The sequence below is a fragment of the Nylanderia fulva genome, unplaced genomic scaffold, assembly GCF_048542155.1.
Source record: "Nylanderia fulva isolate GAGA-0341 unplaced genomic scaffold, ASM4854215v1 Scaffold1, whole genome shotgun sequence".
NCBI lineage: Eukaryota > Metazoa > Arthropoda > Insecta > Hymenoptera > Formicidae > Nylanderia > Nylanderia fulva.
In genome coordinates, this window is record NW_028189192.1 from 6,966,037 (window position 1) to 6,984,269 (window position 18,233).

Sequence of the window (18,233 nt, forward strand, 5' to 3'; positions counted from 1 at the left end):
TTTCGTCTCGAGAGATAACCATTTTCATTGCGAGTAACTGTTACGGATAAATTACGACTCGTTACAGGAAAGTGGTTACGGGCCCGCAATTAAGACAACTAACTCTAAATACGCTGTCTGTCCCTGTGTATGCATTCGCTCTGCGTTATTTTGCTCGGTCGCGAATTTTCGCTTTACGCAATAACAGATTATGTGCGAGTTAAATTTTACGAGTACTGATCGAGCGAACATGTCTGCGCATAGTGCATGACAGTTAGATCTCACCTTGAATTACATTTGCAAAGAAAATTATTATAGCGAAGATAAGCATTCAAGGCTCCTTATCTCCTTGTCGAGAACAATTTAACTTAAGTGAACGCAACATTGGCGGCAACGTAATTTTTCATCGTATATTTTCTTTAATTTTACATTTATCAAAAGTTGAACTTTTGCGTTACTTGTTTGTTCCGCATGATGTACATTACACATCGTAAAATATACTGCATATCCATCAGACTTGCGTATAACACAGAATGTGCAACGTGAGCGGAATTTTTACCGCCTATCAACGACCGCCTCGGTGAATAAAATAACAAAAAATATAAATATACTTCTTTGACGAAAAATAAAAACTGAAATTTATGCGCGTACTGTATGTACACGCGTGTGAATGTTGCTCGTTTTAGTCTGCTTACCGGAAATAGTGACTCACTCGCGGAACGAGTGAAAACGTAATAAAGATGCGATTGTCTACATTCAGTGACGCCACATTCACATGTTTCATCGTTTTTTACATAACTTTGGCGCACTTTGTGTGACCACTTCTAGTTGTATCACCGAAATGGAAAGCAGTATCATAATCAATCTTGCACGCTAAACATGTGGAAAAGGGAAAGGAAATAAAGATGCGCGATTCGACTGCTTTCAAATGCAAATATTTTCTAGTTATCTTGCATGTGATGATACATAAAAGTTATATAAATCAGTTTTTAGAAATCATATATTTATATATTATAAGAATTAGAATGTAAAAATTGAAAAGATTGTACAATATATTTGTGCAAAATTATTTTCTTTTTGACAATTTATCATTGATATGATATTCCTCTTTATCTATCGGAAATAACATTTGCAATGCTATAACTTTGAGCAGGTCGAATAACGGATATTCATTACGTCAGTACTCTACATTGCGAGCAAATCGATTAGATTATGCATAATGAAACTGTTTAGCGGATAATAATAATTTAAACGATTTAATTATTTTGAATAGAATAAAATTATTTCAAGTTGCTAAGAAAGCGATGTATACATGTAAGTACGCGTTAAAGTATTAAACATTCTTGCCATTACTAATAATAATTAATGCTAAATTAATGAAAGAATTAATTTTGCAAATCAAATTACGATGCTTAATTAATCTATGTCGAGATTGTAACGAAGATTGTTGCACGACTTTTTCACCCGTGTAAAATAAGATATAGATGGAGATGACAGGTTTGTACGCCATCCGTTATTCAGTTTATTCGATTATCTTTCTTAAAATTGTTGTCATATGAACGTATCTATTCTTTTCTGACAGATTTTTGGACTAATTCGAAATTTTGTTAATCGACGAATCGATAGCTATAGGTTACAAGTGATTAAAAGTAAAAATTAGTTTGTGTGAGAATTTGCCTTCACAGATAAAAATTATAAAGTGTCTTTTATGCTAGATATAATTTCATATTGGATTGTATTTTAACATTAGTTTAATTTGAAATTTTCTTTGGTATTGAGATATTTTATACTAGAAATTAAGATGCTGGGAAAAAGAAATTTCGGAATTATTACAACTCATTTAATACAATCGACAAAAGACAATTAATTTCACGTTGGTTAAAAAGATCTGTTGTAAATGAAAATGCGATAATGTGTGCGATATTATTAATTTTGAGAAATAATGATAATTGATATTAAACCATTTATATACATTTATCGAAATGGATATTTGCAATTATTTGACAAAAAATCCAATATTATCTTTTTCATATATATTTCGTATCTTCTATTATTATCCACTTAGCATTAGCCTAAAGCTAATAATGCTCGGTTTCGGTTATATGATGTGTCAATAATTACTAAGCGATATTACATGTGTGTATATCTCTCATATTCATGTCTGCTATAATATAACATCTGATGTCTATAATTCCCATAATGATATTTAGGCGATAAAATTTCGAAGTATGAATAAAGGCTTTCGATTCCCCATTACGCACATTCCTCATAATGCACATTGGTAATTAATACAAGCGAGGTATAACACGGAGAATTAATTAAAGGAAAAAGTCTAATTATATTTTGAAATTAAATTAAGCTTTTGTGTTTCTCGTTTATTTTCTACTTGTTTTCTCATGTGACATGAGCGACAAGTTAGAGACAACTATGAAATATATTTATAGATAGAAAATAATTACTTGTGGCTGATTGTTATAATAATTTTATGCAATTTTTAGTAGATTAGTATATATAAAAAGATTTTTAAAATAGCTATTATTGTGCAATGAAAAGAGAAGAAAAGATCAAAGATGAAAAGCTTAGAAAAGGATAGTATTTTGAAATAATTTATATAATTATATATATTTCGGAAATTTATTTTGCGACAATCAGAACTTGCCTGATCATGTTAAAATTTTATTAAGAGAAATCTTGTATTTATACTATATTTGTATTTACTCTCTCTCTTTCTCTCATTATTTCATGCTTTTTCTTACATTTTGCAAAAGAATTTAACGGGATCAGATCTCTCTTTTGTAGAATTTACCATCGTTACCGTGAAGCCGCGTCAAATAGTGATTCCTAGTACAATACAAACACGTTCTTTCTTGTCCTTCTTGTTCCTTCCGTCAGTTCTTGTCTTCTTAGTAAGAATAATCGTTCAATTCTCTGTCATCAGCTTGAATCGCCTTTCATTAGCTATAGGACCCTCGATTAAGCATACGATGACGAAGAAGAAGAAGAAGAACAGCGTCTCTTTTTACCGTAATTTTTGCGGTTTTTATTCTCTCGTGGGCTTTTCAATATCCATAGTATATATGTTTGAGATCGACTCTCTTACGGCTCTCGGCGAAGTTCCGAACCGTGTGCCGCTTTCTTCAAGTACGTTTGTCGATGTTATCCACGCGAAAAGACCGCTCGAAAAGGAGAGCTATGACGCTTTAAAACGCATACACACGACGACTCTCTATGTGGAAACACAGCGAATATTAATACCGTAGTATCTCTTGGTCGGGCAGATCTTATCGGCTCTCGTCTCGTCTTTCTACCGCTTTTGCATCTTCCAACTGCCTATTAGAGTTGACTGCTCATTTGCGCGTCCCGAGGCTCTTCTTCCACCACTTTATCGTCGTTGACCCCGTTTGGTTTGACTGCGAAGAAATGTACCTACTTGGTTCGATTTGCGTATCCTACGCTTCGTTTTTTATCGCATTTTCTCTCTCCGAATCTTTGCGGCTTTTGACGATTCATCGTGCGATGTAATTATCGTAGAAATCCTTTTCCTCGAGATAAAATAATCTCACGCGTTGACGAAACGCGACACGTAATATTCTGCATAAATCGAGGCATTCGGAAAAATATGACACATTTTTCATGTTAAGTTTTAATTAAATCTAGTAATATGAAAAATATTCTAATTTTTCAAAGAATATATTTTATATATCTTTTTTATAATATTCTCCAAATCACATTAAACATGTTGAGAAATATCGATATTAGCAGATCTCAAAAATATAAAAAATCCAAATATATAATACAAAAAAGCCACAATTTTTCTATTTCTTAGGAGACACATTTATAGTTTTTTTACTTATAGAAAAAATAATATCATCGATAAATTATAAATTCTGCGACGCACAATTTACATGCTACATAAGAACTGAATAGCCATCAGGGAAAAATCTTAATCGAAAGACCGGGGGTATCTGTCGACAGGCCGATGGTGATTTTCTTTCATGGGACGGGTAGGCATTTTCATCGTCGAATCAGAGTGCAATTAATCATCACCGCGGAAACGCGGGCGGTGTTAGTCGAAGTTTTTCGATATCCTGAAAGCTTCTTCCTCCAAGTTGAATTTCCGGAAGAAAGTTTTTGCACGCGAGGTTGCTCTCTCTCTCTCTTGTTCCTTTTCGTTCTTCGCGAACGGCCTTTTACGGCGACGAGTCGCTCGCAGGTTTCTTCTTTCGGCCGCAGGTTATCGGATGAAAAGTCACTCTTAATAGAGGTAATAATTATGAGGATATTCTGATAAAATATTTACGCCGATATGCCGAGCGATAAGGGAAACCAGATACTTTGGATCAACTTCGCATATAGATACTTTACTCAGTGAGCAGAGCTTAATGAGACATCTGTATGCGAAATTAATTTTATCCACTGAAATTGATATACATATATGTAGAAATACAGATTATATTCGTATATTTTATCAAATTATAAGATACGTATATTTGTGTAGCTAAATGTCTGGCTGTAATTAACTTGTATTTTTTTGCGATATAAATTATTATTAAAGAAAAAATTTTGATAAATATTACATGTCCCAAACGGCACACAGAAATTTTTGTTTAATTTAACTAATATGGATATGTTAAATGGAGATACAAATATTATGTTAATATTTCAACACAAAATACGAGTTTTTTAGGTTAAATATTTATTTAGTGGCAGCACACGGTCGGAACTATGTTACAGAATTATAGAAATTGTCGAAAACTATAAAATTCTCTTGTTTAAATTTAGAAAAATGTGCTAACTTGGCTGAAAGTTAGCATATCATGTCATTTTTTGAGTTTATTTCAATGAATTTTATAGTTTTCGACGAATTCTATAGTTCTACAACATTTTTTAATTAGTGTTAACAAATTTTAGGCCCCGATTTACGTATCGTTATGTTATGTTACACAGTTGAAAATTTGTATTAAATTTTCGCAGAAATCCCCCCTATTATCGATGTCAGGATCCGCTAGTGGACAAATATAATTAGAAATATGTGTACTATATATACGAAGCTGCAACTTATATTGCATAAAACGACGAATTGCAAGAACTATTTGCAAAAGGCGTGAATTGTACAGAGCAAAAGTTATTAAAGCAGTACGTGGTATAATTCGTTAAGCGTACGACCCTCTAAATAAATTAGACTCATTTCGTTCGCGTTGTAGCGAGCCATTAAAGCGGACCGTTACGTCGCGTTGTTACGTAAATCAAGTAATAAAAGCGTCGCGATTAGTGGCAAATTATAAATATCCCGACGACTTCTGAAGCAGAATCGTAACGCGTTAGAGAGCCGGTAACAGGGCTGACCACAGTCCTTGAAATTACACGTCCGATAATGATATCACTCGCGCTCACGCGATGCGTTCGCCGCTTATTCTCTTGCGCGTAAAAATCTGATCTATTCTATTCTATTTGTCTGTCGTAATAATCAGTCTCTTTTTTTTAATTTCAGGTAAGTTTCTTCAAAACGAATTACTTCCAGCTGCTACTGCCGCAGTGATCGCTTCAAGATAAGACGATAGGACGTGTGACGGTAAGAGATACCTTTTCTTCATGAGATATATACGCGGAAAAAAAAGTCCGCTTATATATATTCGCACGTGGAGGCGCAGACTGTACAACCTGAACTCCTAAAATGGTTTCCGGCCGTTTAAAGTTTAAACACTTCGTAAAGTCCTTTCCGCTCCTCTGTCCCTGCTTCATAATTCATGGGTACGTTTCAAAACTCGCAGCGTACGGCGCGATCTTAGCTTAGACTGGTACTTTTTGTCGCCGAATGTTCTGTTTCTTTCACTTTTCTCTTTCGTTATACGTGACTCAAGCAGTCGGCTCATGTCTGCGACCGCCGCTCATTCTAAATCTCTCTAGACGTTTACCGAAATTTTTTAGCTAGCTTTACATTTTCGCACATACGGAACTGAATTTCAGTTTGTTGAACTGAATTGACTTTGATAAGAGCGATATAAGACATCTTATATATTTTGTTTTACAGCGCGATTTTAATTTGCTAAAAATCTGATAAGTGTACTAGAATCTTGATGAAGCATTTAATTATACGGAAAATAATATTTGTGTGCTATATTTCACAAGTTATATATTTATTTAAAAATATTAAAGGATTTAATAAACTTAAAAGATATTTAATATAAAAACATTAAACATACCGAAAATGTAAGAGAAATGAGAGATCAGTGTTTCATATAAATAATAGTTTTTTATTACATTGTTATATAATTTGAAGTTAATTTCTAGACGGCAGATAAAACGCTATAGGAATCTAGTACGGTAGAATTAGAATTTAAGATATTGAGAAAACTTATTATTAAAATTACGGAATGAAATAAACGTTAACATACGGTTTCTGTTATCCCGGCAAGAAAAGGCTTTCGTTCTTCCTCGCCATCCGCCCAAGAGGACACGGTGGCTTTTCTTGCGGTATTTCTCGTTGTGTCAGCGACTAACTGAAACAAAATATCTTGAGTCATCTCGGTGTCTGGTATTGATCGCGATAAAATATTGATTACTTTTTTTTTGCATGGAATTTTGCTACGTTCGAGTATCTCGAATCATCGAGACCGGCGCTGGTTGGCGATAAATTAACAATTTTTTTGCATATCCAGAGAGAGAGAGCAGTTTTCAGCAAACAATGAGTCGTGTTGTACCGCGGTAAACGCGCCTGGTATTTGTCGTACGGCACGGAAACAAATTTTCACGTTCCGATAAAAATCTTTTTCCATTTGCTCTGGTTTTTTGTGTATTTTACGGTAATTCCGTGCTACGGGCTGTGAAAGCATTATACATAAATTCTTTGGATATCGTACAGATGATATAAATGGATTTTTCCCTGTTTTTATCGCGTTATAAGCAAATAAGAAAACAAATTATTTTGCATTTTATCATTTAATTATTACATAAGCAAGAAAAAATGTATGTACATTATATTAATTCCGAAAAAAATATTTTAAACATAAGAGGAAATGGGGGAAAATCTTAATTGAGTTTAACTTATATTTATTTAAAAGTTGGCTGCATATTATATAACAATACAATATTTTAATATCAGGAAAAATATCTCAATTATAATAAGAATGTCTTCTTTAATAGGAAAAATTTTAATGGAAAAATATCTCATTGAATAATGATGTGGTAAAAACAAAAAATAGCATAGTATTATCTGTATAGATTATATATTGTCCGAATCACGTATATAAAAGAAAAATGATACTGTGTTACATGTGGATACGTTATTTATAGATCGAAACGGATTTATTCGTTCTGTTAGAACGCAAAATCAATTGTATTCGGATTGCGGTGTTAAGTTTCAATTAATCAAAGTTATGATAGAACTACATATATATATATATATATTTTTTTTTTAATTTATTATAATCTCGTGCATTTTATTTTCATAAATTTAGACTAATGAATTGCCTTGAACCTTAATTTTAGATTTGCGGAAATAAATTCCGAGAATTAATTTCGCTCACTTGCTCCATCGCGACGCTTGCTCAAATGCGATAACATTTGACGTTGCGAAAGACATTATAAAGCAGTATTTTGTGTCGAGTTCGCAAAACTTTTAATCCGTTAAAACTCAGTCCGAGAGCCAGCAGCCTCTCTCTCTCTTCAAATTCGTCGCGCGATTTAGAAGGGCGGTTGGGAAAAGCGCGCGGAGACTCCGCTCTCTCTCTCTCTCTCGCAGTGGAAATCATTAATCACCGGTCGAAAGTTTGAGCAACTGTGCGAGCAGGTGCACGATCGCCGCAGGTGCTCCCGTGCGCGGGCGACGCACCGGATTTCTTCCCGTCCGGGACAGCAGAGCGAGTGCATTAATCGTACTCGCCCGTCACTCTGCTCTCATAATCTACCACTGGAAACCCGGGGTGTCGCCGGTCGAGAGAGGGAGAGAGAGAAGCTTCCCCGATGAGGAAACAAGTTTAAAGCTCGATATTAATAGCGGATTACAAGGCAGGTACTCAATTTCCGGCCGGGCGTCATTCCCGAAAAGTTTCGGAGGAACGCGAACTGAATATTAATGAACGGACGACTGCCGGGGACTCTGTGTGTGTCTCTCTCTTAAATGACCGATTCTCTCATCTTTCCGATACGGCGTAATTCAATTATCTTTTGCTCTTTTTTTTAAGTTAGAGACTCGGAGCTACCGCAAATCCATATGCAAATTGCGCATCGCGCCGTGAAACGAAAGAAATGGTTGTAAGTGTTAAAAAACAATTAAAAATATTTGAATAGACGAAGGAACTTGTATTAATATTCGCGGAAGTTCGATAAAATACATTTGCGAATAGCAGATGAAAAAAGTGAAATAATTTTGCATACGTTTAATTGCCGAAAAAAATGAGACATAAATACACATGGGAGGGTAAAGAAAATTATTTATTGTTTTTGGTATCTTTTGGAAGCATGGTATCTCTCGAAACTGCATACTGATTGCTATTCAATCGATCGAGCAATCGTTCAAATTGCTCGTTTCACGCCAAAATGTACACGCGATCGAACGAGTCTGATTGACAGAAGACAGAAAATGTTTAATGAACGGTCGATTACATCTGAATCGAAGTGCCGCGTTCGATGCATTCGTGCGTACTGATTATTATTATGCGCATGACAAAATGACATATACACATTTAAGTGATCTGCTTCCATTTTTCCTTAATATCCCTGTCATGCATTTCCGTTTACTTATATCTCTAAATCGCATTCTCATATTCATGATTTTTCTCGGAATATCTTGTACATATACACTGAAAAAATATTATTGAATTCGAATAAATATTTATTTCAATACTGCCTCATAAATCATTTATTTGAAACTAATAATATTAATTTGATGTGAAAAAATATTTATTTCATATAAGAAAATTCTCTTCAAAACAGATAAATATATTTATTTGTTTCAATTTGACAGTATTGAAATAAATATTTATTGATTTAATAATTTTTTTCTATACGTATGAATATAAATTTTTTTGTATACGTATGAAAAAAAACGTTTACCTTTATTAATTTGTTAAGAGAGGCTATTAAATTCTATTCCTAGTTAAATAAATAAAGTGTATAGAAGGTTTAAGCACGACCCATATAATCCGGTTGAATCTCAGTGGTACACACACATCACAGATTAAATGCACATCAATCGTATCGCGGTTGTATACAGTAGAAGTTACCGTCTGGTTATCACACGTACTACGCTCGGATAAATCGTTACTCGATAATACGACCTTTCGTGCGCGCTGCTCTTATAAATTGCGAATTGCATACGCGGGTGGTCGGAGTGAGCGCGATTATCGACGCGACGAGATCGAAATCTCCGCGCACGTCTGTCGTTAATCCTGCCACGGTCGTATGTACGTAATGAGCAATCCAGTCGCAATGAGTTTCTAGTCGCTTTGGTAAATGGTGAGAGACGGATCGTGTGCTGTGAAACGATTAAAAATAAAATATTTTGAATCTTCATCTTATTTTAAAACATTAAGTACACATAATCTTCTCTCTGTGTTAAATGTATGATCGAATAAAGTTGAGACATTCGATAAAAAAAAATGTATATATAAGTCGTTATATAGTGCTATTTATAACGCTATCAGTATATCGTTACAATAAAAACAACAGTTAAATTAAATTATATCGACGTTATCGTAACAATATACATTTTCTGAATGCGATGTTGGCTGTCGGTCTTGATTCCGCCACGTTGTCGTCGTACGTTGAATTATCCGCGTCGCTTTACATTAGGAAGGACTCGGGCGTTAGCTGCCTATAACGTTTAGATTTTACGTTACGACGTCGTTATACGGAGGGATGTATAATGGTGTCGGCCGCGTAGTCAACGCGAGTTGGCGCGATCGCGAGATATAATGAAGTACCATATTATGCCGCTAGACTGAACTTTAGCCCGTCATACCGTAACCTCGTTTCTAATAAGCGGCGAGTATTTATCGAATTAGCATCACAGGTAACTTCGATAACTCTCTCAATACAAAGCGCGATATTGCTGTGACAATGAGAGTCTCTCTGGAACTCTCCCGCCAGAGAACTATTATATCTGAAACAAGCTTATTCAGTGCAAGTAACCGTGCTGTTTGCTTTATCAATAAAATTGATATTATTGTTGCTCGAGTATAAAATAAAATCTCTCGTGAATTTGCGTGTCATAAATAATTTAAAGCTAAGAAAAATGTTTGAGAGTGTTTAAAATGCAACTGCATTTTTCTCGATCAATGTAGTATTAAATTATATTGTATAGGTACATATCTTTTTATATGAGGAATAAAAATTGAAAAGGATTAGTCACCCTAAAGAGTTATCATAATAAATATTTGCGCAGATAAGCAATCTTTAATTTTTTAGAGTGAAATGAAAAGTATATTTATACAACTAGAGATATATATTTTTATATCATAAATTTTTTCTTATCGCTTTAATTTCCATTAAAAAAATGTCTGCAATACATTATGGTTCCATGTGCCGTGCATATTGTGAATTTGTGATACCGATCGCGGTATTAAGATATACCATATTGTGTTTCTTTTGAATTATACAGCATCGGTCCGTGGGCACAACCTTGATTCCCGGTCTGGCATTGTTCGTAGTTGAGTCACGTAATAATATAACGGATCGCCCAGTCTTGAAAAATGCAGCTCGCATTTGGCGGTGCCTTTTACGAAAGAATTTGCGGATATAGCGAGTGCATCAGTGTATCAAATATATACAAGGTGCTCCCCCAAACTATGCTGCGATACGCCGTATAACGAGACCATGCTCAGTGAGATCCTTTATAAAATTCTATGGGGGTTAAAGGGAGGGAGAGAAACATTTGTAACCGCGCGATATTCCGGCATCTCGAGATTTTCACGTCGGAAGGGCAAATGTCAAGAGGAAAATTGCTCATGCAGACTTTTACTTTGGCGTATGCTGTTAAGCCGTAATAAATTGCGAAAGTAGGCCTGCGCGACGTTACAAGAATTCTCAATGGGCAGTAGTATATCATGTGTGTCGTAATTTTCCTGCATTTTTGATTGCTCGACCTAGTAAAACTATCGTTATTTCTCACTTTGATTAATTTGATAGATAAAATGAACATGTATTGAATATTTATAATTTTTCGAAAGAAGGAAGATTTATTACGTTCGCCAAATCTCGCGGTGTAAGTTTTGATATTTCCTTTAATAATTTTTATATAAAATGACTTATCATAATTAACAGAGAAGGAAATAATATGCATATATAAATGTTGATAAAACAGTGCATTACATTTGAACACGAGACCAGATTCGCAAAGAGAGATCGATAAAAGGTAAGATTAGAAGTGACCGGGATCAGCAAGAGAATGTTGAGCGTAACAACGCACGAAAATATTGTCAAAGAAATTTCGTAGTCGCCTCATTACACTTTAATCCCGTCAGGTTGTAAAGAGTTACGAATGGCAAGTTTAAATTACGCGGAAAGGCAGTTAGTAGGTACTACGGTTACTACGTACGTAGCGGGATCATCGATCACCATGTCCAGGGCACCGCGTTCTTTATTCGCAGAATAAATGAGATTCATTATGACTCCACGTATGCGCCAGTCTATAAAAAAGAGCACGGGCATTTTATTTATTAATGCCGCACGCGGTCGGTACGCAATCGCGAACGGAGAATACGTGATTTTTATCCGGCTCTCATTTTCGATGCTTCCGAGTCACCGTTTGTCCCGTAATGAACCCTCCTATCGTTCTTTAAGATCTATGAGAGTAGCCTGCAGAACTTCTAAATTGCATCATTTTTCAATGTTGTTTTCTACCGCCATGCATTTTCATGAAAATTTAATATTGAATAACTTTCATCGATATCACAAATTATCTTAGATAACATTAATTGATTATTTGTTTTCTACGATTCTATTTTGATCAAATTTAAGGTATAACATTTATTATACGTTAAAATAGAGTACGGTGTATCAGCAAAATTTAAATTGCACTTAAAGTTTCGAATATAAACATTTTTACAGTAGGATTTGAATTTTCCTGGGTAGATCGAGTATCAGTGAAACACCGAAGCTCAGCCGAAGCTTTTACATGACGAAGTATGTTAAATTGAGGGAAATATGTAGTGGAACTTTTCTTTCGTTTTTTTAGTTATTACATAATAGGTGGGGATAACGTAAAGCCCTTGCACATTCTTACTTTAAATTATCGGCACGTCGATCGTTAAGTATGCCCGGGATAAAATTTAATCAATTACATGAAAGTAAAGTGAGAAGAAACATTAAAACACGGATGGTAATTCCTACTTACCTACCTACCTACACAGCGCCCCTTTAATTTAACGAACATTCCTCGAGACAATTAGGAACTTTCGTTCTGAAACTTAGTTTTGACGCATGATGAATTAATCGGATTTTACTCATTACCACGTTCTTAGGAGTAATCACCGTGTCTACCGTTTCTCCAAGTTTTTAATTATCCTTACGAGAAGGTAATGTGGGGGAAGGGAGGTCGCGTCGCACATTTATTCGCTTTGATGCAGGATGAGTCATTTCGCGAAAGTGCATTAACTTTCTATCGACGCGCCTATTTCCCTATCCTACTTTTGCGAGAACGGATGAACGAGAGAGATTAACGCGCGACCCGAGATATCCTTCATGAATTCATCGCTTCTTAGGCACGCTGCGCCGCTTTTGTCGCATCGGAGGATGCCACGGCATCCTCAATATTTTCATTAATATTAGTCGGAGCGTGCAGCTCCGTCGTCTTGTCTCTAACGGTGCAACGTCGAGTGAAAAAGAAAACGAGCGTTCGTGCGCTGCACGCATAAGCGATGCATTAAGTTTTCAATTTTTTTAAATATAAATCGAGTTATATATACTATATTTTCTACGGATAAAATAATTTTTCAATGGCACAGAGACGACTGCGTTGTAATTATCGCATGTGAAATTATTTTATGAAACTTTACGCGGCAATCTCACTTAAATGTCGTTCATTATATCTGTACAAGCACATTTTCTTCTCGCTCTCATTTCGCTCGATTCTTGTCTCGCAAAGCAGATTTTACATTCCCGCATTTCACAAATTCTCGGGGCGACTAAATCGCGACGGATATCTCGGTCGCCGAGATTAAACGCTTTTCCCATTATCCGCGCGTTTATTCTTCTGTGGAGAAATGAAAATCTTGAAGGGATAAAACAAGTTAAGATAGATTCAGGTTACCGTTTCAAAATTGCAATTTTTCTTTTTATCTGGCGATTATATATATGTTGGGAACATCCTTTTACGAATCTTTTCACGAATTGGTCGAAATTGTCATCGAAAATCGAGTGCGAGAATTTTTCTATACGACGGAAGAAAAGGAAAAAATAGACAGATAGAAAGAGAAAGAGAGACAGAAAGGCCGCGCAAGGGAGAAAATTGTTTCGCGATGCTGAAAAGAATAAGAATTTTTGTGAAGAAATGCAATTGAAATGCGACACGAACGTGAACAATTCTCTACAGTGACGCTTGCTCGAGCGAAACCTCACGAAATTTCGAATCAGCTGAAATATCGACAACATCCTAGATGTAGAGCGTGGATATATTTATTTGGACGCCCGGGTTATATTGCTGCGCAATTTTTCTTTTTTTTTTTTTTTTTTTTACGATCAACCTGTCTTCCGAATTTTTTACGGTTTTGAGATTTACATATCGAAATATCCAGTACTAAGTCGGATTTTAGGTTGAAATAACTCTTGCTCGCCTATCTAAATTCTACATTTCGCACTCTGTTACGTGCTTGAAAATACATTACTAGAATCCGTAATTGCTTCTTTTTAAATAATCAAATGTGATTTTCTTTGTCAAGCTGGCTTAATCTCTTGGATTTCTGATGAATTTTCTAAATGTGTAAATTTGAGTTTTGAATCTGTATCTGAAAAGTTAAAATATTCTTTGGATTTTTTATTTGTCAGATGAATAAGCGTACATTAATAATCAGTCTCATACTTTTTTATTTAATATTTGAATATCTTTATCTTTGTAACATTTTTGAAATATTGAGAAAATTTACAATGTTTTAAAGAGGCGCGATTATGTGCCGCTTTTTCGCGACAGGCAGTAACGGATTTCCATGTTTAGCGAGAGAGAAAGATTGCCGCAGACCCAGAGCACATCTTCTTTTGTAGTTTAACTGAAGAAGAAGTTTTCCCAAAGGCGAGACCGTATAAGGGACGGCTATTTTCCGTAAAAATTGTACTCCCTAACCTTGTACATGCATATTTCATTCGGAATGGCGTAAGCCGCAGGCCAGGGGAGACATTTCTTCGCTTCTTCTCGGCTTCGGTTAAGTTGCTCGAACTTGCACAAACTTTGTTCGACTTAACCCTTCACGAGCTCGGATCTTTCGCACGTTGCTGTTTGTCTTTACAGTTCAGCTATGATAGTTTAGCTTTCGAACTCGTCTATGAGATATTCTATATCACATTACTCACGCATGATAGACCTTTGAAGACTTAAAAATTTATATGAAATACTAAGTCTCCTTATAACATACAAAAGTTTTGCGTACACATGTTTTATATTTTCTGTTATAAATATTTGTATGAAATGTGTAGTAAAAAAATGTTTCTTTCGAAACAGTATATAAAATTATCAATTCATCTCTCTATGTTCCACAGTATTATATACACATAAAAAAGCTCAACATTTAATTACGAACTTTCAGAATGTACTATACTGTATACCTTCGTTTAATGGTTACTATTTTACGCGACAACCGCGCTTTAGCTATTTTTTATCCCCTTTAAATTCCATTTATTTATTAGTTCACTTACGTACGCTTTAACTTCTAGCCTCATGCATATATTCCATGTAAGCTCGTACTGATGTACCGTTGGGTGTCGCGCGCATGATTCATACTAGCGGACGAAGTTCCCGGTCGTAAGTGTGTCTGCTTTTACGGGAAACTCCATGGGGATACGCCTACCTTGGACGGCGTAGAATTTGCGAGAAATTGCCAGAATTCATTACCTTCGTGATTGCGCTCCCTCGCGACCAATCTCTTGTCGGTACAAACGTCGCGTTAAAAGTACGCAGGAACGGCCAATCAAAATTCGTACGTACCAACCAGAATCACTGTTGATACTCGTTATCGTGCTACATGCTTTTTTTTCGGGAATAAAGTTTCTAGTCTCACGAAGTTTCGCTTGTTTTTTTTATAATGACACATTTATATAAAGCCGCGATAAATTTGAGAAAAAAGATGAATCGAGTAATATAGCTTGCAAAATCTCAAATCAAGATTTAACACATAATCTACACAATTACGAGGCCAATTACAGTCGACCGAACATGTAAGAAAATTTGCTAGAATATACGTTATCGATCTCCTCGGGACGTGAACGGCATAGCAATCTGCAAACACACAACGACAACTGCTTTACACTGGTAAAACGCAGGAGAACAACAGCGTATTCTCCGACTATATGAGCCCCGATCGTGACATAACAGCGAAACGCGGATACGATATCGGTATAGTAATCTATCGCAGGCTATAGTAATCATCGGCGATATCGAAGCCGCTTCAGTGGCTTCAAAACCATGCCAGGTCGTGCACTCCTGGATTGAGTGCAGGCACTGTTTGCGTTTTGCCGTACGTATATACATGATAATTCCGCAATAACGCTGAGTGGCACGGTGTTCTCCGTATTCTCCTCTCTTTTCACACCAAATCCCTTTTCCTCTCTCTCTCTCTCTCTCTCTTTCTTTCTCTTCCACCGACCGTCCTCGTTTTGCGTTACAATAACCGGCAACCTGTTACGGTTGCGTAATAAAGCCGCTCGTTTGTGGCCCCTTATCGAAGTTCCTCCACCTCTTCTTCCTCCGGTTCTGCGTGTAAAATGTATGCGCGTAACGAACAAGAGAGGAAAACAAAATGTTATTTTTTCCGCGAAAATTATTAATCTCTAACTATGCCTCGCTGAATCGACAAACGAATCGGGGAACATTTGCATGAATTGCAAATCTGAAACCTGTACACAATCATTATCAAGTACAAATGTGAAATATAATCTATTTTTCTTAATTTTTTTATATGTATCTTACATCGATGTCGAATCGTTTTCACGCGTACTTTATTCCCTTTATATGTCGTCTTATTTCGAAGTAAGATCGTTTCTGAAAGCAGCTCGTCGCGTGGGCGTCGGATAAATAACGCTTCCCTCTGCATCTCTCTCTTTTACGATGAAGGTATATCGTAGACAGAGTCCGCGTCCGCCGTCCATCATATCGTTAATGCACGTCGTTTTCTCCCGCCATCTGCCTCTCATCCGCCTCACCGATCCCTTTCCTCGCTGTATACGTATCTTTCTCTTTTTCTCTCCCTCTCACGCTCCTATCTTCCTTCTGCCGTAAAACGCGACTCTATTCGTCTTACTTTTCACGGAGGCTCCGTTCCATCCGATACAGTTTCTGCCGCGTCTTTCGTCGCTCTTCTCCGTGGTCTTCTCCCACATTTTTCGTCTTTTTCTTCCGAGGCCTTCGCTAGTGGAAAATACTTCCCCGGAGAACGTCGTCTTGGCGAACCGACTGCATTTTCGCGTCAGTAATCTGGAGCACTCGGTGCAAGATAAGACTGGCTAATTGCGCATCGTGCAGTCGTCGCAAAAGTCAGTCGCAATGTTCAAAATTCTGGCCGGTTTTTGGTTCTCTTTATTTATTTAATATTTATGAAGAAAAGTTTCTCTCGATTGGCACGTAACAATAAAATAATATCAATCTAGAGAAACTATCAGCGAAATCATTCGTTTTTGCATGTCTATTATTGTTGAGCAAATCGATTTTTAAAATGCTATATGTAAACACAAGCATTGAAATCATATCTGCAAATTGTTTTATAACGTACACAAATAAAACTATACTATTTCTAAAATATATATAGATGCTCTTCGAAGGAAAAATATTAGAATATCAAAATCAATTTACATATAAATACGATGTATGAATTTGTTATCTTTGTGTTGTACTTTTATATTTTATAGTATCTATATTTCAGAAAAATAAATATACCGTTTTAATATTTTTCGATAAACTATATTTTTAAAGACAAAAAATATCTGAGAATGCAAAGAAAATTTAATTTAACGCTAAATTGCACGATGTTTTTAAACTGCTTGTTATCAATTGCCAATAATTCCATACTCGCTACTGCGATATATAAGCGTCGTTAATATCGGATGATTAAATGCAGTTGCATTCTTAACAATCCGAAGATATCGATCGTCGATTCTTCTCCAAGTAATGATTCGCGCATCCGTTATTTTTTTCCCTCTTTTTTTCAAAGTTCACGTCTGCTATTACTACTATTTGTATCGCGTTGCGAACAATTTATTCACTCATTAAGATGTTCTAGCGTGTTTGCACGACTACTGGTCGGCAGTAGCTTTCTCTCATCAAGACCAGCTGCATACTCCATTTCCAACTTTCTTATTGCATCATTCCGACTGCGTTTCTGAATTAGGTGAGATAAGTTAGGAGAGATTCTTTCTTCAATTTCGTTCCATTCGATCCGGTACAGCCATAATTTAACTGCGTGCGCGTATCTTGACATGTCTGCGCGCGGTCAATGACCTTTCGCTTTAATGCACACTTGTTTGACCGACTGTATCTGTAGTTAAGCGATAAATTTTCATCACATATGTGTCCTTATTAATTTTTCGACAACCAACGCCAGGTACATTTTGCTATTAAAATATCAATAAGCATTATATAATTTCCTTCTCTCCTCGAGAAACTCCGGAGGAAGAATCTTCTACGATTCCGAAGCTTTTATCAAGTCCGATGATGGTCATCGAGGAAGCGAGCTCGATCGCGTCGATTGCTAAGGTCATTGCTTGTTCTCCCCTGCTTCCGGAAGTCGTGCGTACACTGTGATCATCGTGTTGATTTGCGCCGACACCCGGTACCCTCGAAAAAGTCGGCGGTAAAGTTGCATTTTGCATTTGTCCTATGATTTATTGTAGGAGTAAAATTTAGAACGCAATAATAATTTTAAAGATATGGATCTAACTTTCTATAATTCTTTCAAACATGTTTTTACCATATACTATTATTTTTTATGTCTTCTACAATACGAGCAAAAATTTTTTGAACTCATATAGCTATAAAATATGGATATTACTAAATATATAATTTGAAAATTTTTCTATTTTATGACATAATATAAGATCGCAATCAGAAGAGATTT

General features: G+C 35.8%; 1 protein-coding gene and 1 long non-coding RNA gene across 7 annotated transcripts in view; one reads left to right on the forward strand and one right to left on the reverse strand.

The window, feature by feature from the left end:
* The window catches only part of LOC114931121 (uncharacterized), a 132,404-nt gene extending 125,931 nt beyond the window's left edge, over window positions 1-6,473 (reverse strand). Inside the window, exon 1 of the long non-coding RNA XR_003819605.2 lies at window positions 6,375-6,473. This is a non-coding gene — a long non-coding RNA (uncharacterized LOC114931121). The remainder of the gene's footprint in view (window positions 1-6,374) is intronic.
* Window positions 1-18,233, forward strand: part of Fas3 (fasciclin 3) — a 287,025-nt gene that overhangs the window by 33,593 nt on the left and 235,199 nt on the right. The window lies entirely within an intron of this gene.